This window comes from Leptonychotes weddellii, chromosome 8 (genome assembly GCF_054177405.1).
Source record: "Leptonychotes weddellii isolate Sample4059 chromosome 8, ASM5417740v2, whole genome shotgun sequence".
Classification (NCBI taxonomy): Eukaryota; Metazoa; Chordata; class Mammalia; order Carnivora; family Phocidae; genus Leptonychotes; species Leptonychotes weddellii.
The window spans coordinates 33,172,610-33,179,431 of record NC_138376.1 but is presented as its reverse complement, the minus strand read 5'-3'; positions in this window follow the sequence as shown (position 1 = coordinate 33,179,431).

The window sequence follows — 6,822 nt, the reverse complement described above, 5'->3', positions numbered from 1 at the left end:
TGGGCGGGACATATACTGAGTCCACATATGGGCCAATCCTGTGAATTCATGATCTCACTCAGCTCTTACCTCCACTCTGCAGGATTGCCATTATTATAACCATTGTAAAGATGAGGAAACTGAGGTTCAGAGTGTTTAAGCAACTTACCCAAAGTCATACAGCAGATAAATGGCCTGATCTCCCCCCAAACCTGCCCCTCCCTCAGGCCTTCCCACCTCTGTAAGTGGCAACTGCCACTTTCTAGTTCCTCTGGCCAAAATCTTGGACGTTATCTTGACTTCTCTCTTCCCATCACAGTTCACTACCCGTATTAGTAAATCCTGGTAGCTCTACTTTCAAAATATTCAGAATCTCACCACCTCACTGATGTCGTCATGACTACCCTTTGTCTAAGCATTCATCATTTCTCACCTGAATTATTATAGTAGCCTGCTAACTGGTGTTCCTGTTTCTCTTTTCCATACAGAGACCAGAATGATCTTTTTAAAACATGAATCAGATCCTGTCTTCTTTCTGCACAAACTGTCCAGGGGCTCCCACCTCACTCAGAGTTAAAGCCAGAGGCTTTCATTGTGACCTACAAGGCCTTGGGTGGTCTGACCTCCCCTAGCTTTCTGACTCAACTTCTATCCTTGTCTCTGTCATTCTGCTCCAGCCACACTGGCTTCCTTGCTTTTCCTTAACTGTGCCAGATGTATTTTCTACCTCAGGGCCTTTGCACCTATTGTTGCTCCTTTGCACAAGGCTCTTTCTCCAGGTATCTATCTCGCTCTATCTCTCACCTCCAAGTCTTTGCCCATATGCTACCTATCCATTCTATTTATTTATTTATTTATTTTTAAAGATTTTATTTATTTGTCAGAGAGAGAGAGAGAGCACACGCAGGGGGAGTGGGAGAGGGAGAAGCAGGCTCCCCGCTGAGCAAGGAGCCCGATGCGGGACTCGATCCCAGGACCCTGGGATCATGACCTGAGCTGAAGGCAGACGCTTAAGGACTGAGCCACCCGGGCATCCCTATCCATTCTATTTAAAAGTACACTCCTCCACCCCATTCCCTCTGTCTCCTCTCTATCCAAACCTCTGTTTTACTTCTCTCCACAGCGAATCATTATCCGTAATGCTATATATTTTATTTTACTTCCTTATCTTGTTGATTATCTGCCTCCCCCACAAGAATGTAGGGATTCACCTCTCTTTTATCTGCTGCTGTGTCCTCAGTGCTCGGCAATAAACAAAGTAAGAATAAATCAGTAGAGGGAACACCTGGGTGGCTCAGTGGGTTCAGCGTCTGCCTTCGGCTCAGGTCATGATCCCCAGGTCCTGGGATCGAGTCCCACACATCGGGCTCCCTGCTCGGCGGGGAGCCTGCTTCTCCTTCTGCCTGCCGCTCCCCCTGCTTGTGCGCTCCCTCTCTCTGACAAATAGATAAATAAATAAAATCTTAAAAAAGACTAAATCACTAGAGGCTCTGTGATGGGACCCAACCTCAGGCCTGCTCGTCCACACCCTGTGCTGGAGAACCCCAGAGCTCCATCGATCTGAATACACTCCTCAGATGTGAGAATCCCACTTGCTGAGAGAGCCTTTTGGACAGGGGGGAACCGACCTCATGAACCCAAGGGAGAAGAAGTCAGACTCGATGGTTCCCTCCGGGCCCCTCTGAAGTGTGTAATTTTGAGGGAACCCTGGGGTCCCAACCAAGCACTGGCCCACGTAAGCCACTGCTGTGACCTCAAGTCACCCCCCCCAACCTCAGTTTCCCCAGCTGTGAGGTCCTTGGACCCTGGACCTGGAGCCAGCCCCATCCCCCATCCCCTCACCCCCACCTCAGCAGAGTGAGGGGATCCAGGGCCTGGGACAGCGAGGCAAGTAAGAGAAACAGGATGTTGTCTCTGGTAACAATGGGGAACCCCGGGCAGGGGGGGCGGGTAGAGGTGCGGGGTGTGGGGGGGAACTAACTGCCACAACCTCGGGCTGGTCGTAGCTTACTCTCTACCCTGCAACGCCCCTGTCCACCTCCTCCCCACCCTCACCTGGGTTAATCCTTCCCCACACCCATCAGCCTGCCCCAGACATTTTCTCCAAGGTAGAAAACCAAGGGCTCTGCTAAGGATTTCCTCAGCCTTTCCTGGAAAGATAATCATCCTCTCTGGCAAGAGAGCTACCACAGAGCAATTCCTTCTAGTTCCTGATTTAGCCTGTGTAATGGATCCTGCCTGCACCACCCTGACCTCTACCCCCCACCCCCTGCTGCTGGGGAGAGGCCAGCAACTTTGAGGAAATCCGCCAAACCTCCTGTTCCTTAAAGTCAATTAAAAAAAAAAAAAGGGATCTCCGTGCCAACTTGTGAAGTTGAGGCCTGTGAACTGGACAGTAAGTCACCCCTGCAATCCTCCTCCCTGGTCCTCTTCCCAGACCCTCAGGGCCGTCCAGGAGCATTCTAGAGAGCCCCCCTGCCCCCCTAATTAGGCTTCCATTAATTGGGCCATTCATGTCAACAACAAGCCCTGGAGCGCAAGCAAGCGTGTGCCAGGCCTGTGCAAGGCACGGAGGAACAGATAAGCCGAGAGTCAGCAGATAGGGTGCCAGAAAGGCAGCTGGGGAGACCAGGCCTGGGGGTGAGAGTTGCAATATAGCTAATGGTTTTGTTGTGGGCTTTTTTTTTTTTTTCCCAAGCAATTTCTACACCCAATGTGGGACTTGAACTCACAGCCCCAAGATTAAGTCGTGCTCCACCCACTGAACCAGCCAGGCGCTCCATATAGCCAATGGGTTCTTGAGGGACCCTGGAGCACTGGGCCTCCTGCTTCTCCCACCCCTTTCTGCTTGTCCCCATCCAGGGGTCCACAACACTCAACTGCATGTCTTCCCCGGCCACTAGGTAAAGAATGGGTTCATAGGCTGGCTTTGGGACCCTCTGTCAGGGCTCTAGGGATGCCTTGAGCAGATTGGGTTTTTTAAAGATTTTATTTATTTAAGAGACAGAGCATGAGCTGGGGGGAGAGGGGCAGAGGGAGAGGGAGAAGCAGCCCCCCCCCCCCCCCCCCCCCCCCCGAGCAGGGAACCCGGCAGGACATGATGCAATGCAGGGCTCGATCCCAGGACCCTGGGACCACAACCAGAGCCGAAGGCAGATGCTTAACCGGCTGAGCCACCCAGGCGCCCCATGAGCAGACTGTTCACTGCACAAGTGGGGATAGGAATAACACCTTCTAGGGGCGCTGGGTGGCTCAGTTGTTGAGCATCTGCCTTCAGCTCAGGTCATGATCCCGGGGTCCTGGGATCGAGCCCTGCATCGGGCTCCCTGCTCAGCGGGAAGGCTGCTTCTCCCTCTCCCACTCCCCCTGCTTGTGTTCCCTCTCTCCCTGTGTCTCTCTCTCTGTCAAATAAATAAATAAATAAAATCTTTAAAAAAAAAAAGGAATAACACCTTCTAGGAGCTGTGCTGTCTGGTGGCCCTCTTCTCTAACGTGGGAATTACCATAACTCCTGCCTCTAACAGGATCAAGACATGGGAAAATACTAGGTCCAGGGCTAGCTCCTAGAAGGTGTCCAGTAGACAAAGAGTCTCCCTCCTTTCATCGTTTGGGTTTTACCTCTCAGTACACCCTATGTCTGAGGCCAGCCCGATTGGCTGCTCCTCGAAGGCCTGCTGTGAGGCACCCCGATGCTCATGACCAGCCCCTGCAAGTGGATGCGGGGCCTCAGCGAAAGCTGGAAAAATCGATGGAGGCCTGGGTCCCCTTGCGGCTGCTGGCTCTGTCAGGTTTCACTGTCCTGTTGTCCCCTCTCAGGAATCAGCACTGGCCTGGAGCCCTTCCCATTTGTGGGAAGTTGAGGGCAGTGTTGACCCCTGAACAAAGTTCTCAAAAGAAGCCAGGGAGGCCTCATCAAGGGTAGGGGTGCTGGGGCGCCTGGGTGGCTCAGATGGTTAGGCGTCTGCCTTCAGCTCAGGTCATGGTCCCAGGGTCCTGGGATCGAGCCCCGCATCGGGCTCCCTGCTCCGCGGGAAGCCTGCTTCTCCCTCTCCCACTCCCCCTGCTTGTGTTCCCTCTCTCGCTCTCTCTCTCTCTCTGTCAAATAAATAAATAAAATCTTTAAAAAATAAAAAAGGGCGCAGGTGCTGAGGGGCAGGTGTGGAGGCCAGCCAGGGGTAGGAAGTGTTGGTGGGGAAGGGCAGAACACTAGCCTGGAATCAGGAGTTCAGCCCTGTTCCCTATCACAGCTCCTCTTGGCTCAACTATCTGAGTGGAGCTGTCGTGAGGATCTGAGGCCTGGATGTGGTGACAACTCAGAGAACATTTTGGGAACTTGCGGCTCCTCTGAGGTGAGAGATCATGCCCTCGGGAGGAACAGTCCCATACCCATGACCACCGTTCCTCTGCCCACCAATTCCAGGCAATGATAGACCCCTGAACAGGCAACTGGGTAGGAGAACACATACTAGACTTGTCAACCAAGCATGAAGAAATGAGCCAGGGAGTTGGGTGTCGTCTGGAGAGTAATTAGAGCTGACAGGTGGGGCCCTACCCTATCTCCAAGAACAGTTGCTGTGGCCAGGGAGAAGGGGGCCCAGAGAGGAGCTGGTACAGAATGCAGCCCATTGTCCCCACCAAAACAACTGTCGCTCTCCTCAGACTCAGCTGGTAGGACCTGAGGGGGGAAGTGTGAGCTCTACTCACACTGGCCTCACAGGAAAGTCAGCTGTTGGGGCAGGGCAGCTGCTTTCTGGACAGTGGGAAGGAGGGGTGTGGACCAAGAGGCAGGAGCAGGAGGTGAGGAAGGACATGCCTGGCATATCTGACACGGGGAGGGAGAGGGGCAAAACCTGCAAACCGCAGGAGTAAATCTAACAAGGACTGAGCAAGACCCTAGTGGCGAAAGCAAACACAGTTTTTACCAAGGGACCAAAAAACAAGACCTAAATATATGGATTAATGTGCCAAGGTAATAATGGTCAGGAAAACATCATGTTATACAAATGTTAGTTCTCCCTCAAATTAATCTGGAAATTCAATGGGACTCCAATTAAGATCCCAACAGTGTTGATTTTTCCCTTTCTGGAATCGAGTAAGCTGATCAAAAAATTTATATGGAAGAAAAAAAGACCAAGAATAGCCAAGTCAATCTTTTTTTTTTTTTTAAGATTTTATTTATTTGGGGCGCCTGGGTGCCTCAGTTGGTTAAACGTCTGCCTTCAGCTCAGGTCATGATCTCAGGGTCCTGGGATCAAGTCCCGCATTGGGCTCCCTGCCCGGTGGGGAAACTGCTTCTCCTTCCCTCCCTCTGTGTGCTCTCTCTCTCTCTCTCTGTCAAATAAATATTTATTTGACAGAGAGAGAGAGCGTGCACGTACACACAAGCAGGGGGAGGGGCAGAGGGAAAAGCAGGCTCCCTGCTGGGCAGGGAGCCCCATATGAGGTTCAATCTCAGTACCCGAGAAAGCAGACACTTAACCTACTGAGCCACCCAGGTGCCCCAGCCAAGTCAATCTGAGAAGAAAAAGAAGAGATAATACCAAGTGTGGCCAATCTATTAATATGAGAATTATAATGGTGTGGCAAAATGCGAAAATAGACACAGTGACTAAGGAACAAAATAGAGAACTCATTTTTATTTAAAAATTTTTTTCAGAATAGAGAATTTAGAAACAGACCCAAGAATATATAGGGCAGAAGAGGGAGTTTCTGGTCAGAAGAGGAGGGACAGGTTCAGAATACAGGGTCGGAAATGGGGCTGGGACAGTTGGCCATCCATGAGAGGGAAGGTAAATTTTGATCCTCTGGCGTACCAACTATAAATGTATGGGGCGCCTGGCTGGCTCAGTTGGTAGAGCATGTAACTCTTGATCTCAGGATGGTGAGTTCAAGCCCCACAATGGGTGTAGAGATTACTCAAAAATAAAATCTTTAAAAACAAACAAACAAATATATTCCGGTGGCATTAGAGATCTGAAAGCAAAACTATACAATATAGGAGCTGATCTTTAGGAATTTGAGATAGTAGAGGATTATCTGTTTCATGGATTTTTATAAACTTTTTGTTATGGTCATTTTCAAAATTATATAAAAGTAGAGATAATAGTGTAACAAACCCCCATGTATCAATCACCGGGCTTCAATCACCCAGCTAATTCAAAAACTTTCAATTAACAAAAGACACTAAAAACAAAGTGAGAAGGCAGTCCCTCACAGACTGGGGAGGACTTTTGCAATCCACATAACTGAAAAAGATTTAGTATCAATCATAAATAAAGTACTTTTAGGGCGCCTGGGTGGCTCAGGTTGGTTAAGCGACTGCCTTCGGCTCAGGTCATGATCCTGGAGTCCCGGGATCGAGTCCTGCATCGGGCTCCCTGCTCAGCGGGGAGTCTGCTTCTCCCTCTGACCCTCCCCCCTCTCATGTGCTCTCTCTCTCTCTCCTTTCATCCTCTCTCTCAAATGAATAAATAAAATCTTAAAAAATAATAATAATAAATAAATAAATAAAGTACTTTTTTTTAAACCACTTTGCGTTTTTTTTTTTTAAGATTTTATTTATTTATTTGACAGAGAGAGACTCGGCGAGAGAGGGAACACAAGCAGGGGGAGTGGGAGAGGGAGAAGCAGGCTTCCTGCTGAGCAGGGAGGCCGAAGTGGGGCTCGATCCCAGGACTCTGGGATCATGACCTGAGCCGAAGGCAGCCGCTTAACAACTGAGCCACCCAGGCACCCCCTTTTTTAAGGTTTTATTTATTTATTTGAGAGAGCAGGAGCAGGAGGGGCAGAGGGAGAGGGAGAGAGAGAATCCCAAGCAGACTGAGCCAAGTGGGGAACCCGACA